Source organism: Leptidea sinapis, chromosome 29 (assembly GCF_905404315.1).
Source record: "Leptidea sinapis chromosome 29, ilLepSina1.1, whole genome shotgun sequence".
Classification (NCBI taxonomy): Eukaryota; Metazoa; Arthropoda; class Insecta; order Lepidoptera; family Pieridae; genus Leptidea; species Leptidea sinapis.
Genome location: NC_066293.1, coordinates 7,803,943 through 7,823,102, shown reverse-complemented (window position 1 = coordinate 7,823,102; position 19,160 = coordinate 7,803,943). Strand labels below are relative to the sequence as shown.

At 36.4% G+C, this 19,160-nt stretch overlaps 1 long non-coding RNA gene across 1 annotated transcript; it reads left to right on the top strand.

The window, feature by feature from the left end:
* The first annotated feature begins 519 nt into the window (after positions 1–519).
* LOC126973422 (uncharacterized) lies at positions 520–19,082 on the top strand. Its single transcript, XR_007731342.1, has 4 exons — positions 520–821; positions 13,027–13,123; positions 14,963–15,066; positions 18,962–19,082. It is a non-coding gene; the product is annotated as an uncharacterized LOC126973422 (long non-coding RNA).
* The last annotated feature ends 78 nt before the right edge of the window (positions 19,083–19,160 follow it).

Below are 19,160 nucleotides of genomic sequence, written 5' to 3'. Positions count from 1 at the left end.
TCCGTGCCGGTGCTCTAACCAACTGAGCTAACCGTTCAAGTGACGTATCGTCATAAAATCTTGTATGCTTTGTTGAACTCTCAGGTTGTGGCTTCAGGTAAAATTTTGTTTTTCAAATTTTATTTGTGTATTAATCTTATAACTTTAAAAAAAAATAACAATTTGTTGTCACAACTATCTTAGCCTATCTAGACGTATAAAGAATCTAGTTAAGATCTAAGAAAATACTTTATTGAACGTCAAAATCTACCCACCTGAGAAGACATACAGACTTTGGAATAAAAGTTACAAAATCGAATGTAAAAAAATCAGCTAATATTCACGATAATGTATAAAGATTCATTATTACATTACAAATAAACAAAACGTAACAGTAACAAAATCAATGCCCAATCTAATCTATTATATAACCATAAAACATGATAATTTAGAAACTTCATATGACTCTTACCTACATTCACTATAACTTGCAAAACACACAAACGCAAATAAAAGGTCATAAGCCACTAATATACCGTAATAATAATAGTTATTTCTAAGTCGCCAGTCTATACACATCTTTAGGCTTCCGAATGCTGTACCGTTGCCTGGCTGTTTAAAAAAATAAAATCGCGGCGTGTAAAACATTGCGCGGGAAAATAAAAAAGGGCGGGAAAATAAAGTAGCGCCACAGATAATAACTAATGTGGATTTTAGACTTATCAAGGAGGTTTTATTACTGAGTTTTGTAGATAATTAATATGCTAGAGTGATTTTAATACAACTAATACCTATTGTGTTCGTAAATTACCATGATGCAGTTAATATTTATTGGATTAATGGTAAGTGCTCTTTACACTTATCTATATTGTTTGTGGTGCTGTTAATGTAAATTTCTGTGGTCTTATATATTTTAAGAATTTTACAAGCATAATATTAAAGTTTATTTAATTATTGCTAAAAGATTGTTAGTTGTAATTCGATCTCTTTCTCCTATATGTTATCCAGTTAATATTTAACATAATATTAGTTCTATATTACTTTACTACATATTATAAGACAAAGTCCTCCACCGCATCTGTCTGTCCGTTCGCGATAAGATTAAAAACTACTGCACCGATGTTCATGCTTTCATAATTAATAAATATCCGGACGACCGAGCCTTGCTCGGATTTTTAAGAATGTACAAAACTTGAAAAAAAAAACTAATAAGGACATCTGGATTCGAACCGGGGTCTTCTGATTTACGGATCACCCAATGTCCCATCTATCATCATATAGTCATGTATATAGTGGCGAAATATACCTTTGTATTCTAATCTTATTGTAATTGTTTCTCTTTAAAACACGGATAAAACTACATTTTTTTAATTGTAACCAAGCTAGATCGATTTCTCGCCCCCAAAACTACCTGTATATTAAATTCAATAAAATCGTTGGAGCCGTTTCCGAGATTCAATTTATAGTATAAGCTAAAAATCTTTAAGCGAGCTATTCTTGTATATATATATATATATATATATATATAATCTGAATCTCGGAAACGGCTCCAACGATTTTAATGAAATTTAATATACAGGTAGTTTCGGGGGCTAGAAATTGATCAAGCTAGGTTTCAATTTAAAAAAATGTAGTTTTATCCGTGTTTTAATGAGAAACTGCTATCGCCACCATATACAATACTATAATAGTTCAGATGGGACATTGGGTGATCCGGAAAACAGAAGACCCCGGTTCGAATCCAGATGTCCTATTCGTTTTTTTTGTAACTTCATAAAATATCCGAGCAAGGCTCGGTCGTCCAGATATTATAAGTATAAGTTAAAAATACACTTTGTCTTAAAAAATGAGAACTATCTAATGGTAAAACCCACTGTGCAGTGTTACAAAGATAGTGAATGGTAAAAAACACTAAAATACAATTTTTCATAAAGTTGAGACTTAAAAACAATTATTAGAACATAATATTATACAAGAATTGCTTGTTTAAAGATATAAGTTAAGTTACAATTAAGACATTATGTTATTTTTTATATAGTCTAATAAAGTTCTTGCTCGAAGTGATTATTCCGCATTACATTTGCTGCTTGTATAATTCTTGTTTCGAGTTGTTCTGCGGATGACATAGGCAAGACGTCGTACGTAGGACTTTCATATGATCCCAGACATAGAAAGCGGACTTCTCGCAGACCACGCAATAGTTTCTCTTCGCCCTATCCAATGATTAGGAAAATGGCTATAGTGCTATCGTCTTATCACCAAAATGGCCAGGACATCCGTCTTGCTGTTATATCATGTTTTGCCTTGTAACCTTATTTTTACCAGAAGGAGGCTCCTTTGCACAGGATTCTGCCTAGATTATGGGTTGTGGTCAACGGCGCCTATTTCTGCCGTGAAGCGGTAATGTGTAAGCATTATTGTGTTTCGGTCTGAAGGGCGCCGTAGCTAGTGAAATTGCTGGACAAATAAGACTTAACATCTAATGTCTCAAGGTGATGAGCGCAATTGTAGTGCCACTCAGAATTTTTCAAGAATCCTGATCGGCACTGCATTGTAATGGTCAGGGCGTATCAATAACCATCGGCTGAACGTCCCGCTCGTCTCGCCCCATATTATCATAAAAAAACCGTAGGCAAGTCTTCAAGGAGGTCACACATACTTAAATTTTTTTTTAAGAAATGCGAATTATTTTTGACAAAGGACACGAACTGCCAAAAGAGCTGCAAGAAATGTACACAAAAACCACGAAAATCAAAAGACACTTCAAAAGAAACTTCCTGAAAAAAAATTTATTCAATGAAATGAATGTTTCTCTGTACCCAGATAGACTCGTGAGGTTTTCGTGTTACTTATCTGGAAAAAATGTTATGTATTTGTTCTATATTCTTTCTGAAAAAACTCTCATAAGTCCAGTAATATCATCAGCACCTACTAATCCAAAACACACAATAATGCACCATAATTTTTTTTTTTGATTAACGCGAGTGTTAGACATTTAAATAAAACACTTTAAAAGGATTAAAACGCGTGTAATAATTTTAATAATTTTAATTTAACTCATAAAGTTCTTGCTCGAAGTGATTATTCCGTATCAAATTTGGTGTGTTTATAATTCTTGTTTTGAGTTCGTCCGCTAATAACACAGGCGAGACGTCGTACTTAGGACTTTCATGTGATCCCAGACATAGAAAGCGGACTTCTCGCAGACCACGCAATGTTTTCTCCTCGCCCTACCCAATTCAAGACACCGATCTTACATTTTTTTAATGAAAATAAGGTACGAGATGAGCAGGATGTTCAGCTGTTGATAATTGATACGCCCTGCCCATTACAATGCAGGGCCGCTCAAGATTATTGAAAAACCCAAAAATTCTGAGCCTCACTACAACTGCGCTCGTCACCTTGAGACATAAGATGTTGTCTCATTTTCCCAGTAACTTCACTAGCTACAGCGCCCTTCAGACCGAAACACAGTTATTTTTACACATAACTGCTTCATGGCAGAAATAGTCGCCGTTGTGGTACCCATAATCTAGTCGGCATCCGAAGCAAAGGAGCCTCCCACTGATTTTTACATTTCACATACATCTCATATAGAGTATATGAGATGTATGTGATAACCTATCATAATCATAACCTATCCAATAAGCCCTCAATAATTGTACAAGTCGATCAATTGCTGTCAAACTCCAAAAAGAATGTGTAGCAAAAAGAACGTGTAGCAAAAAGAACTGTCCGCGTCCCCCTAACAATTTTAAAATGGCATATCGACCTCGCATCGCCAAATTTCATACTCTATAAATTTTGATTTCCTTGAGAGTGTCGAAAAATACGTTTATTTTGTTCTACCTGCAGGAAAAGGTCGCTTTTAGACCCTGGTACGAGGGACATAATCGGCGACTTTTGTCCCTCGTACCAGGGACTAAAAGCGAGCTTTTCATGAAGGTAGAAAAAAAGGAAAACGCACCACCTGAGATAAGTAGGACATTGACACCGGCAACTAGAATATTCCGCGGATAAGAATGACCTACTTTTCTCCCTAGGTGCGTAATATACTATTTTTGCGGAGTGAACGGCCGTATCTGTTTAACCGACTTCAAAAAAGGAGGAGGTTCCCAATTCGTTGGTAAGTTTTTTTTTATGTTTGTTACCTCAGAACTTTGGTAGTGATTTTGATAATACTTTTTTTATTTGAAAGATGGTGCTTCCCATGTGGTCCCATTGCAGTTTCGTCTAGATCTAACAATTATCGAAATCGGTTCGCGCGTTATTGAGCTATTCGTAAATTTGTCACGCACATACTTATAGCAAATTAAAGACTTTTATGGTTTTCTCATAGTTGTCATTCTAAAAATAGCAATAATCGTTACTAGAAGTAGATTAATTAATTAGATTTTATCAAAATACGCAATTATTTTCATACTTTTTAGTGCATTATTATATATATTGTTTTAGAATAGTGTTTTTGAAGTCGGTTGTTTCTTTTTTAATTTTTTTTTATTTACGTCAGCATAGAAGTAGGATTTTTTCATAGCTTCAATAGAGTTGAGTATGTCGTTTTAATTTCAACTCGATACCTACACGCGTTCCTGAAATAAAGGGTCTTGACAGATAGACAAATATGGTCACCATTTGCTGATCAGTTTGTGTCGGGGGCGCAAATTCGAATTCGCAATCTTAAGTAACAATATGAAAAGTGGACTATTGCAATCATAATACACAAGGTTGAACACTTAAATCTTCAAGTGGTCACTTGTGCTGTGAAGCGTAACTAAATAATATTGAGAGGTGACGTTGTAGGTCAAGAGGTGATTGATATAAATTGGAACCCATTTGCTGTCGGTATTTTTAAATAAACAAAATGTCAATACTTAATAAGCAACGAGTATTTTGTGACGTTATAGCGCCAGAGTGTATAAGAGAGGTCAAAAAACGAGTGTGGTGTGGGATGAATGACGCCACGAGCGTTTCTTGACTTAATTATGCAACGTGTCGCATACAATAATTTTTCTATGAGACAAATCTTTTGAGTAGCCGCTTAAATTGACGGGAAATATATATAATAAATACGTACTTATCTCTGGTAAGTGGTTTTATTTTTACTTCAAGGATTGGCAAAGGTATGTACATCCATACAGCCAAGTGATCGTGGCTGAATAAATGACAGATAAAGTAGAAAAAAGTGTTTGTATAATTTAAATGAACAATGAGCCTTAAACTAAAAACCTTAAAAAATATAATATAATAACTAAAATATATTATTAAAAGGAGTGCCTTTAGGCAAGGTTCCGAAGATACTGACAGCGTTCCCCCTTTGAATAGCTAGACTAATTCTTTGTCCGAGGTAGCTGCCAGCTCTTCGGTCTCTTCTGATGTCGACTAACCTTTTTGCTATTTCCTTAAAAAGCCTTATAGCGCTACGACCCCACAGACCAAGAGTCTCGACACCGAATGGGACAAAATCATATTCGGAGCCTAGACCCCTGTATTTGCATGGTTAAGCTTTTTCAGCCGCTACACAAGCCGCACCAGCTCTGTTGTTGGTTCCAAGCGTGTCTGAACAGGTTGCATCCCATATCAGCACCCGGCCTATCTTCCATGGAACCAAACTCATACCGTCAGGTCTCTTGCAATACCAGTCAGCTCAAGTAGACTTGGCACGTTGACGGTGGCAATGGATCGGCGAATGATATCGTTAAGTGCGGTATGTCTCGAGAAGCGGCCTGCACTATTATCGCATAACAGTCCGTGATGTCCTAACATCACTTCCACAGGGACATTTATGAACAGCGCAGACCGGAAACCCAAGCCGTAGACATGTTGCGATTCGGAGCGTGTCAGGCTCAAGAAATGTTCCTTTTGACGAAGGGTAAGCGTGAAGCCAGTAATCTACCTCATGCGCACCCACGGCCAAAAGCCTAGCACGGGCTGAACCTGTACTACAGCTCAAAAGATTGTCAAAAGTCAATTTGCAGTTTATGCAATTTGCAATTTGAAGAAACTGATCTGAAACTGAACTGAATTTGATTTTTTTTTAAGAAAGCGTTTCTAGCTTCTTCCAAGCCAGCAATCTCGTTTGAAGGCTGGCCATATGTCCGTCTATGTGCCCTGCCCACAGCCACTTCAGTTTCGCAAACATTTGGGCTGTCAGTTACTTTGGTTTTCCTACGGATCTCCTCATTTCTGATTCGATCTCACAGGGAACACTAAATATATAATTAAATTAAATATAATCATCAAAATCTTTAAAATATTTTATTTAATTTATCCAACAAGAAACCTTTTATTGTCCGTTAAAATACGAAGACAACGTTCAAACACAAAATATGACTATTTCAATAATCTATGACCCCGACCAGAACACAACACTACAGCCAGGGCTGTCAACTATACTTTTTTATAAACCATTTCTCAATTTTATTCTTTTAACACATTATATTTACTTACAAGACAATACCTAGATATTTTTTTTATAAGAATAAGATGAGAGATGAGCAGGACGTTCAGCTGATTTCAATGCAATTCAAAAATTCTGAGTGGCACAACAATTGCGCTCGTCAACGTGAGACATAAGATGTTAAGTCTCGTTTACGCCCTTTAGACCGAAACACAATAATGCTTACACATTACTGCTTCACGGCAGAAATAGGCGCCGTTGTTGTACCCATAATCTAGCCGGCATCCTGTGCAAACCAGTCTCCCACTGGTAAATGCCCTTGGCCGCTTCTTACGGCACCCTTGGGCCGGCCCTATCCTATTATTTTTAGCCGCAGGGAAGCACAGAGCGATTCTATATTGTCTTATATATGAAAATATTATATTTATAATATAATTGTATATGAAAATATCGTTCATAAAGGCTATTATTATTATCAGTACTCTTAATAAAACTGTCACAATATCATCAAAATGGAGATGGATTTTCATAGCAAAATCGGCAATAAAATTGATATTATAATTGAAGGCTTTGTCATAAATACGGCTGATTAAGGTTCTTCTGGAGAATCTTCGTCAAAAAAATCATTTTCAACTCGATATTTCCGAGTTTTTAAGATTTATATATTTATTGTTAAAACGAATTCCACCTTCCCACGACACGCCACAAGTTAGGATATCATCCCCACCATCTGGATGTGGCGGTCCTCCATAGTGCGGTTTTCAAGGAGCTTTCTTCCGCGTACTACAAAGCTGTGGAATGAACTTCCTTGTGCGGTGTTTCCGGGACGATACGATTTGGGGTACCTTCAAAAAAAGCGCGTACACCTTCCTTAAAGGCCGGCAACGCTCCTGTAATTCCTCTGGTGTTGCAAGAGTTTGTGGGCGGTGGTGATCACTTAACAACAGGTGACCCGTACGCTCGTTTGTCCTCCTATTCCATAAAAAAAAACGTGCCTAACTATTACCAACGTCTTTTCGAATTGTGCCTATGCAATTGGAAAAGAAAAAACTAAAATATGAATTGTTTACAATATTAAAATAGAATATTCATTTAAATAATTTAATAGGATATATTTCACAATGAGGCAACCCTAACTATACCAGACCTTATGAACATATAGGTACAATTAATTGGTGTCGTAATGTATTGTACGACATTGATTCTTTTGTTTTGTTATAAGCTCGGTGTACATTAGCGACAACATAGATGTGTTTAGTTTATCTTTATATACATAATTCTTCTGTACGTGTGTTGAGAGTGAACTTCTTCTTAACGGCTGGACCGATTTGAATGAAATTTTCTGTGTGTGTTCAAGTGGATTCGAGGATGGTTTAGATTGACAATTGAACTTCCTTCTGGCTGGACCGACTTTGATGATTTTTTAGTGTTCCAGTGAATTTGAGATTGGTTTAGATTCTCAATACAGTCGACATATGATCCTCCTACGTATTTTAGTGATCTCCTCCTAACGTCTGGACCGATTTTCAAATTTAGAGAAGAAGACGTAAAGATTTAAATAGTTAGTATATTTATAAAAAATTAATTGACAAAAGGCAAGGTAATAAATTAGAGCATGTTTTTGACTTAAAGTTGTCTTCTTTCTTTCTTTTTAAGTTATTTTATTTATTATTATGAGCGATATTCCCGTTGTGAAAGAAAATACAATGAAAAACTGATCTGAAAATATATTTTTTTCAAATTTATAACAACTCAAAAACTCCATTAAATCTTAAATTTTGTTAAAATATATACATAACCACCGTTATCTTAATATTATACCAACAAAGGGGGCTGCCCATCAGCAATACCAACTTCGGCTACGAGTGCACAAATAAAAAAGTACATTATGGGGATTACAGTTTGAACTATAAATAAGAAAATAGTTTGGAAATTGAGTTAAAAAATAAATGGGTTTTTAAGAAAAAATATTTTAACTTATCATAATAGCACTAATTTTCATCAAATTGCAAATACATTTTTCTTATCACCATACATTAAAAGCACATCGTCCAGGAATTGAATCTAAGGGCTGCAAAACAATAATAAAATCAAAACGCTTAAAAAGCAATAACAGAAAAAAAAAATTGAAAACGCACACGCAAATACAATCAGAAGAAGTTGATTTGTATGTTGACATTTTACAAGGACATGATAAATCTTTATATATATAATTCTTGTGTGCGTGTGTATGTCACTGAACTCCTCCTAGACGGCTGGACCGATTTGGATGAAATTTTTTGTGTGAGTTCAAGGGGATTCGAGGATGGTTTAGATTCACAATTGAACTACCTCCTAAACGGCTGGACCGATTTTGATGATATTTTTGTGTGTTCCAGTGAATTTGAGATTGGTGTGTGTCTTCAGGTGGATTCGAGAATGGTCTAGATTCACAATTAAACTACCTCCTAAACGGCTGTCTGATTTTGATGATTTTTTTGTTTGTTTCAGTGAATTTGAGATTGGTTTAGATTCTCAATTCCGTCCATATAATATAATTCTCTCCGTCTATATAAATAAGAACTCCTCTTAACGGCTGGACAGATTTTGCAAATTTAAGACGTGTGTACAGGACAACGTCTGTTGGGTCCACTAGTCTATATATATAAAAATGAATTGCTGTTCGTTAGTCTCGCTAAAACTCGAGAACGGCTGGACCGATTTGGCTAATGTTGGTCTTGAATTATTTGTGGAAGTCCAGAGAAGGTTTAAAAGGTGAATAAATATGAAAGTGTTCGGAATTAAATAGAAACAACAATTTTGTTTTTCCTTTGATGTGTCCCCCGTCGTCCGATATTTGTTTTGTATAGACATATTTCCTATGAGAGAATTTATTGACGCACGGTTTGACAGTTCTGCTGTAAAACAATAATTTCATTACAACAACAGGGAGTATATGTTTCGAAATAATTCTTGATGTTATGATATATTATTGACAAATCGTAAAGTAAAAATATTTTATTTATTATATACAGAACAGCGGCTGTCGGGTCAACTAGAAATAAATAAATTAATCTAATAAATAATTAATATCGATTTTAATAACTCTATTTCATTCCTCTATAATACTGCTGTTATTAACACTGCATGTAACGTGTACCTTTATACCTAACAATTATTGCACTGTGCAACAATATATTTTCTGCTACATCCAATGAATAGGTAAAATATTATGGATGTATGAAAACACGCCCAGTCATTATAAAACAAAAAGCTATTCACATAATCACATAATTTGACGACCTGTATGGCCGAGTGGTTAGCGATCCTACCTACTAAGCTAGAGGTCCCGGGTTCGAATCCCGGTAGGTAAGCATTTATATGATGAATATGGATGTTTGTTTCCGAGTCATGGATGTTTATATTTATTTATGTATGTTTGAGTAAGTATATTATATTAAATATATCGTTGTCTTGTAACCCATAACACAGGCTATATATGCTTAACTTGGGGCAAGATAATTTGTGTAAAAAGTGTGTCAATATTATTATTATTATTAAAAAAAAACCTGTTATTTCAAACCTACGTGTATACAATACACACGATGATATTTCCTTTACGCGCTAAAAGAAGTGTAATTCCAAACACAAACTTTAAGACAAAATCGTATTTTTATAAAATAATTAAAATTACACCTGTGTACAGTGTACACCTTGCCTAAGAACTACGACAGCCATTTTTATACAAATAATATAAAATTCGCCATAACTTTATCTTGATTATTTAAAGTTTAACTTTTATATTACATTCGGAATACAAATTACAATATTACTAACACAACCTTAAAATACAATATGTTGCTAATGACGGTAGATATAAATAATACTTAGATATCACTATAATATAAGCAGATATGTTTTGTATTGAGTCTCGTAGTGGTTTGATAAAAATATAAATACCTATATTATACTTAAATATCACTCCATGAAAGATATCTTCACTAATAGGTAATAATAATAATATTGACACACTTTTTACACAAATTATCTTGCCCCAAATTAGGCATATATAGCCTTTGTTATGGGTTGCAAGACAACGATATATTTAATATAATATACTTACTTAAACATACATAAATAAATATAAACATCCATGACTCGAAAACAAACATGCATATTCATCATAAAAATGCTTGCACCTACCGGGATTCGAACCTGGGACCTCTAGTTTAGGAGGTAGGATCGCTATCCCCTTGGCTATACAGGTCGTCTATAAATGGAGAGCCGTTTTTTTGTTCAGTTATACTGCGAAAACTACTAAACCGATCGGAATAATACTTATACCAATAATAATAATAATAATCTTTATTTGCATTTGAATAAGGTCAGTTTTACAATTGGTCTTATTTTATTTAGATTATGTTTCTCTTGTTCTACCTACAAGGCATGCAAATATATTTAATGTAAATTGAACCTTGTCCAATTTAACCCCCAGAAGACTCAAGTTTGCGCGTTTACCACTAAAAAAACCCCATTTGTCGCATCACCGCTCTTCAACAACACTTCCCTTGCAGCCTCGCCTAGTATCGGAATTCTGGGTCTCGATATCTCGAGCGATTGCCAATTCCGCGGCCATCTGGAGAGTAAAGCCAAATTGGCGTCGAACAAACTGGGCGTCATAAATAGAGCACGGCAATACTTCAAGCCGACCCACATTCTAGCGCTGTATAAAGCGCAGGTCCGGCCACATATGGAGTATTTCTGTCATCTCTGGTCTGGCGCACCCCAGTATCAACTCGATCAATTTGACCGCGTGCAACGCAGAGCAGCTAGGATTGTCCGGGACCCAGTGCTCTGTGAACGGCTGGCGTTGCGTACAGACATCGCTTCATTGTGTGTCCTCTACCGCATTTATCATGGGGAGTGTTCCGAAGAGCTGTTTCACCTGATTCCTGCCGCAGCCTCTGGTTTGCAAGAGAATGTGGGCGGCGGTGATCACTTAACCAGGTGACCCGTAAGCTCGTTTGTCCTCCTTTTCCATTAAAGAAAATATAAATAATTCAATCAATGACATTTCATTACATATGACAATTCATACAATGAACGGGCGGTACCTTTTCTAGGTCGGCACTTGTAACAAGTACAATACATGACCGAGGTATTTAATTATTTTTACTCTGTGATGTGTGCTGCCATTTTGTATTATTGGTGGCCATTTACTTAAATCAGTGTCTCTTTTTAGTGTTGAAATAATTGTACTTAAATAACTGTCACTATATCACTGTTTATCGGCCATTCCCAATATTCAGTTTATCTCTGGTTGCGGCCTACTGGAGATAAAAATCGTAACGATCGTTGACTTTTCTGTCCCAATAAACTTATCGATGGTAACTCATCTTATCCGTACACGCTGTCTGTCAATGGGACGACGTATACAACTTACCAAACATAGAAGTTTGTATGGAAATTGCAACAATGAAGTGGCGATAAGAATGACTTACGGGCGTTCCCAATATACTATCTACAGATAGAGATAAATTTCTACCTTCTACTGTCATTTATTAGCTGTAAATAATCTGAAGCTGTCCCAATATACCCGATAAGTCATTTTTATCGCCTTATATTGGGACGCGTTATTTCCAATTTCCATACAAACTTCTATCGCTGGTAAGCTATACGTCGTCCCATTGACAGACAGCGTGTACGGATAAGGTTAGTTACCGTCGATAAGTTTATTGGGACAGAAAAGTCAACGATTTTTATCTCAAGTAAGAGAAAGACTGAATATTGGGAACGGCCGTTATCGGGTATATTGGGACAGCTTAAAATTATTGACAGCGAATTACTGACAGTAGAAGGTAGAGATTTATCTCTATCTGTATATAGTATATTGCGAACGGCCGTAAATCAAATGAAATCAAATCAAAATCACTTTATTCATATAGGTCAAGGAAATGACACTTATGAATGTCAAAAGTTTTCTTTCCTTTTTATATATTTACCACCACTTCGTAAATGTTGAGCTTTAATGAGAAGAACTGACAAGAAACTCATTTCCGCTCCTTTAAATCAACATTTACAGCTTCATCGTTTTACAAATTATTGCAACTACAATAGATATATTTATGTAAAGTGATGCAATAAAAATATTCAAACGTCAAATTACTCAATGCCTGAGTAATAGTCCATTGAAATGTAACAATTTTAGGACCGAATACTGCATTTTTTAGAGGACGCAATTTTATTTTTGGGACATGTCTGGGGGTGTTCCACACATGTCCCAAAATACAAATTATGTCCGTAGGAATTTTTTGTAAGATGCATAGTTTCCGAGATAACGCGAAAACAGTGTTATCACACCTTTTTCCAAGATGGCGGCCGGAGACAATGGTGGCGACCCCACAAACTTGAGGTTGAGCTTCTATTGACACACATGTCCCAAAAATAAAATTGCGTCCTCTAAAAAATGCAAAGCTCGTGTAACATTTCAATGGAGTAAAAGTCAAAAAAGTAATTAATGTAAATTAATACGTAAAAACAAGATTTATTGAGTACAGTAGATGCATCATCCACACACACTGTTATCTCAATAGTGTATATTACTGTCAAGACAGACACAGAAGACTTTGTAAGCTGTTCTGTAGAATAATTATATTTTTATTCTTTACCAGGTGTTGGCTAGCTCAGTAAGGTCACAAGAAGCGATACTACGAAATGATTTTGAAGGACCACACCCCGACGGCACTTACAGATGGGCGCTACAAACTGGTAAATATCTAAATATATATAAATTACGTGTCACGTTGTTTGTCCGCTATGGACTCCTAAACTAATAAACGGATTTAAATGGAGATTACTTCGTGAAGTGCAGTTTAGTCCAACTTGAGATATATGAAAGTTTTATTTCGATTTGGGACCCATAATTATTTTTATTTTCAATATTTGTGTTGTATGGACATATTTTCTATGAGAGAAATTAGTGACGCACGGTTTGACAGTTCCACTGTGAAACAATTTCATTATAACAGCAGGGAGCATTTTTTATGAAATAATTCTTGATGTTTTGAAATATTATTGGCAAATTCCTATAAAACAGTATTTTTTTATTATCTACAGAACAACGTCTGTCGGGTCAGCTAGTATATGTCAGTCCGTCAGTCAGAGAAAAGCCACGGCAGATACTTTATCTTTTTTTTTAATTATTGGAGATTGCAAAGGCTAGATTCTCCCCCTGTAAAGAATTTTTGTATGACAATAAGGGACGAGACGAGCGAGACGTTCAGCTGATGGTAATTGATACGCCCTGCCCATTACAACGCAGTGCCGCTCAGGATTCTTGAAAAAAAAACCAAAAACTCTGAGCGGCAATGCAATTGCGCTCGTCACCTTGAGATTTAAGATAACCAGTAATTTGATTGGCTACGGCGGCCTTCAGGACGAAAAACAATAATGCTTCACGGTAAAAAAGGCGCCGCTTTGGTACCCATAATATAGCCGGCTTCCTTTGCAAAAAAGCCTCCCTGTGAAATGAAATGCCTTGAGTTGATCATGGGGACTACGGAGATAGAAGCAGAGGCGGTTTTTAGACGGTATTGGACTTCAAACTGAGTCCGACATAGGAGATCCATAAGACCACGATTTTATGATACGAAAAAGGATTTTTTCCCTCAGAAAAACAAAACATATTATAAACATAATATGCACTTAGACACATTACACTAGACATCACTGTATTCGCCGGCGAGTGTGATATTTCCTATAGCAAAAGTCCTTCAAACTATCAGATCATATTAGATCGTAAGCGATCTTGTCTCCTTCCCAGAAGCACACAGCCGGTCCGAGGTTCGAGTCTCCATAAGAGTCGCCCCGCGACTGTAGTATTTGCAGCCTCCACGGGCCCATATCGTTGTAAAAGCCTTTATAGCTGATAGCATAGAGGAGGTTTTTGAGTCGGTAGGCGATGTCCGCTTAAGCAAGCCCAAAATATGGGAACCAACCCACCTGGAGTTCATAATACATAAATGTAGTTTTTACCCTCGAAAAAAAAATTTCACACTCATAGACTTACAATATACTAGCACATAGACAGCCTAGCAGCCCGATAATACGTGACGTCACGTGATGTGTCAATGTGTGCGTTAGCTAGTGGTTGCAAGGCGTGTCTGTCTGTTTTCGACTTGGCAAATAATATCGGTTACATTAACAAGAGATTCGCTTTCCTTTTCTATCTTGTTGTAAACAGTGGGAGGCTCCCTTGCACAGGATGCCAGCTAGATTATTGGTACCACAACGGCGTCTATTTCTGCCGTGAAGCAGTAATGTGTGAACGTAACTGTGTATCGGTCTGAAGGGTGCCGTAGCTAATGAATTTACTAGGAAAATGAAACTTAACATCTTATGTCTCAAGGTGACGAGCGCAATTGTAGTGCCACTCAGAATTTTTCAATTGGATTCTAATGGGCAGGGCGTATCAATAACCATCAGCTGAACGTCCTGCTCGTCTCGTCCCTTATTTTCATAAACTTATAACTTCTCTCTCGCATGCATTGTTTGTTCATACGCTAAAGAGTTTTGAGTTCTTGTTCCAATTTTCTGATGATTTTACAGAAGGCGGTATATACCACGAGCAGCGTGGATCACTACAAGAGACGATAGCTGGTCCCAGTCTGGTGGTGGAGGGGCAGTACCAATACACCGCGCCTGGTGGCCAGGTTAGTTCCTAATAACGAGAGAGACACTTATTTTTATGGCAATAAGGGACGAGACGAGCAGGACGTTAAGCTGATTGTAACTGATACTACCTACACATTGCAATGCAGTGCCGCTCTTAAAAAACAAAATTTGCCCAGTAATTTCACCTGCGCCCTTCAGACCGAAGAACAATAATGCTTACACATTACTACTGCTTTACGGCAGAAAAAGGCGCCGTTGTGGTACTCATAATCTAGCCGGCATCCTGTTGAAAGAAGTATCCCAATGGCAAATGCCCTAGTCGCATCTTACGACACCTTTGGGCCTGTGACATTCCTATTCTTTACGACTTAAAGAGGATTTTATCAACAATATATTTTCAGATCATTAATAATAGTTACACTTCTCCGTAGAAGAGTTCAAAAAGTAGAACTGGAGTGACATTGGATTTAATTAGGAATTAGCTCGAAGGACAGATAGCCCTTGAAGCAGTAAAGTCCTTGAATGGCGACCACGTACTGGAAGACGTAGTGTAAGTAGGCCCCCCACAAGATGACCGATAATCTGGTCAAGATCGCCGGAATAGCTTCGATGGGGCCAGCGCAGGACTGATCGTTGTGAAGATCTTTTGAGGAGGCCTTTGTGTTTCGATGAAATGATAACACTAGATTCCCTGTCCAGATCGCTATCTGCAGTTCGAATGAGGACTTTTTCAATACGAGGGCGGCACTGAAAATTTCGGGAATCAAGGAAGTGACACAACATTACTATTTAAAAATGTATTTATTGCCTTTTCGAAGTATTCTCCGCGAAATTTGACACATTTTTCCATACGATGGATATACCATGGATATACCAATCATTGAAGCAACCATTCCATTCGGAAGTTGGGGTCTCCAAAATGGCCGTTTTGTAGCCGTCCACAGCTTCTTCAGGTGATGAAAATCTCTGACCACGCAATTTATTCTTTATTTTAGGGAAAGTATAGAAATCATTAGGGCTTAGGTCGGGGCTGTACGGCGGACGGTCTAATAATTCTATGTTTTCTTGCTCTAAAAACTCTTTTGTTCTGTGCGCGGTGTGAGAACTCGCATTCGTGATGGAGGATGATACGGCGGTTGCAGTTCTCTTTACGGAGTTCGGAAACAACCTGTGGCAAACAAATGCTAGCATACCATTCTGCATTAACCGTTCTTTGTCCCTCAAGAGGAATAGTCGCAACATGGCCGGTTTTGGAGACAAACGTGGCCACCATTTTTTTTGTAACACTCCGTGAACGAACAATTTTTGTTGGCTTTAACTCATTTTCGAACACCCAAACTCGTGACTGGTTTTTTGTTTCGGGTTCGTACGCGTATATTCAGGATTCGTCACCTGATACGATGTTGTATACAGCATTTGAGGATCCTGCGTGGAATCTTTCGAGAGTACTGACGCACCAAGTAACGCGAGCCGCTTTTTGACTTCACAGAGCAAATGCGGTATCCATCGGGAAAACAACTTTTTTACATGTAATTGTTCATGCAAGATTATTTGTATTTGACTCATGCCAATGTCTAAAGTTGCGTGAATTTCGCGGTATGTCACATGTCGATCTTCCTCAATCAGCTTACGCACAGCATCCACGTTTTCTTTGGTGACTGCAGTTTTTGGACTACCTTGACGGGGATCATCACTGAGCTTGACACGTCCACGTTGAAATTCAGCAAACCTAGTGCAGCCTATATATGTAGGTATTTATTTTTTCTCTCACAAACATTACAAAGTAAAAGTCAAAAAAATCTTAATTCACTGTAAAACTTTATAAGTTATTTAGTGCAAGTCAGGATGAAGTACAAAAATGAGTATAACAATATTTATTTACAAAATTTAGAACATTAACTCCAACTATTATTACTTTATCATGCAAATAATCTTTACATTATAATAGGCCTTAGATGTTAATTTATTTTTTACGATACATTTAAATTTTTAATATAATTTGGGAGTTTATTATAAAATATAACACAATCAACTTGAAATGATTTAGCAATTTTACGGAGCCTAGTAGATGGAATTGCGAGTTTATGTTTGTTTCGAGTATTGACACTATGTACATCACTATTCTTTTTAAATTGGCTAATATGTTTATGAGCGTAAAGGAGGTTCTCGTACTGGCAGTGTACTGTCATAATATTAATTTCACTAAACTTTTCTCTCATTGAATCCCTTGAACGCATTTTATAGACTGCTCGAATTTCCCTTTTCTGCAGCACAAATATGTTGTCAATATCTGCAACCCTACCCCACAATAATTCCGGAAGACATGACACTATGAAAGTGGCTGAAATATACAAGTCTAGTCAGCTGCCTATTTTTTTTTATCGCAAATACTGCAGAACTAAGTCGATTTCATAACTTTTTTTATATGAGCACCCCATTGTAGCTTAAGGTCTAATGTAATGCCTAGGAATGTTGTCGTTTATACTACATCAAGTTTGGGATTATTAATTTTTATAGGTGTTGGTTGGTGCTTTATATTTGGAAGTGTAAACCTTATACATTTTGTTTTCCTTTCGTTTAAAAGTAAGTTATTAACATTAAACCAATTTACTACTTCAGCAATGTCGTCGTCAACCTGACAGTTTTTTTTTGCTGCCGTTTTATTTTAAATAACAAAGATGTATTGTCAGCAAACAATATAATATCATGTTTATTTTGAATAAGATATGGTAAGTCAATGACGTAAACCAGGAACATAAAAGGACCCAAGATTGCGTCCTGTGGTACACCCATTGATATGATAGGGCCAGTTGATCTTTTTCCATTAATGTCTACTCTTTGAATCCTATTACACAAGTAGGATTTTATTATATCTTGAGAAACGTCTCTAACCCCATACTGGTAAAAAAAATTAAGTAAGATTTCATGATGTACGCAGTCGAATGCCTTGGATAAATCACAAAACACTCCTAACGCATCACATGAATCCTCCCAAGCATCCAAAATATTTCTTATTAACTCGATACTAGCATCTGTGGTTGAAAGACCTTGAGGAAAACCATTTTGTTTATTATGCATGAGGTTATGTATTATTGTTAAAATGGTTAATAATTGCATTAACATATTTTTTTCGAAAATCTTGCTAAAGGTTGGTAGTACTGATATAAGTCTAAAATTGGTCAGATTTATCTCCCGACTTAAATAGAGGAGTGATCTACTATCGTTGTTTATTGATTTGAATGTGACGATTGTTAAGAGAAATAAAGGTCTTTAAACCGAAGCCGAACTAATAAAAAAGATATATGTAAATTTTATTGCCACAAACCAAATACGTTTACAGAGAATAGACCTACGATAAAAACTATTACTATGAAGTCGGCGTCAACCACATTTTGCGAGGTATATGGGCGTGGCGTCCATGACGCGATTAAAATGAACCAATCACATCGCTTCCCGCCAAAAGCGATATGATAGAACTGTATTGACTGTATATTGTACGACTAAGTTCTATGATAATTATTGTGTTGTGTAAATGCCGAGAAGCAGCAACTCTCATGATTTGGTACCATTATACACACAATAGCATGAGTTTTAATATTTGTTAAGAAAACAAAGTTAATTTTACTCACCGTTGATAAGTAAAATTAAAGTGAGCTTTGGTTTGAACTACTATTCGATTTTTACACCACAAAATGGAACAATTCGCACAATGTTAGCTCTACTAACATTGTGTGGTTAGTTACAAGTGGGAGGCTTCTTTGCACAGGATGCCGGCTAGATTATGGGTACCACAACGACGTCTATTTCTGCCGTGAAGCAGTAATGTGTAAGCATTACTGTGTTTCGGTCTGAAGGGCGCCGACTCATATTCGTTTATACTTTGATTGTTGACAGTTTAATAATCAGAGTTTATAATGAATTATTTTATTTCAGGTGATCCACGTGTTATACAAAGCTGACGAGCGTGGATTCCAACCCATAGTTACGTATAGTTTTAATTAGACATTAAGTTTGTTACTTGTTACGATCAGATAAATATATCTATTGAAATAAACTGTTTTTAATTAAATTTAAATTGCGATTTCAATACGAGGAATCAAATGAAATAAAATGAGACTTAACATCTTATGTC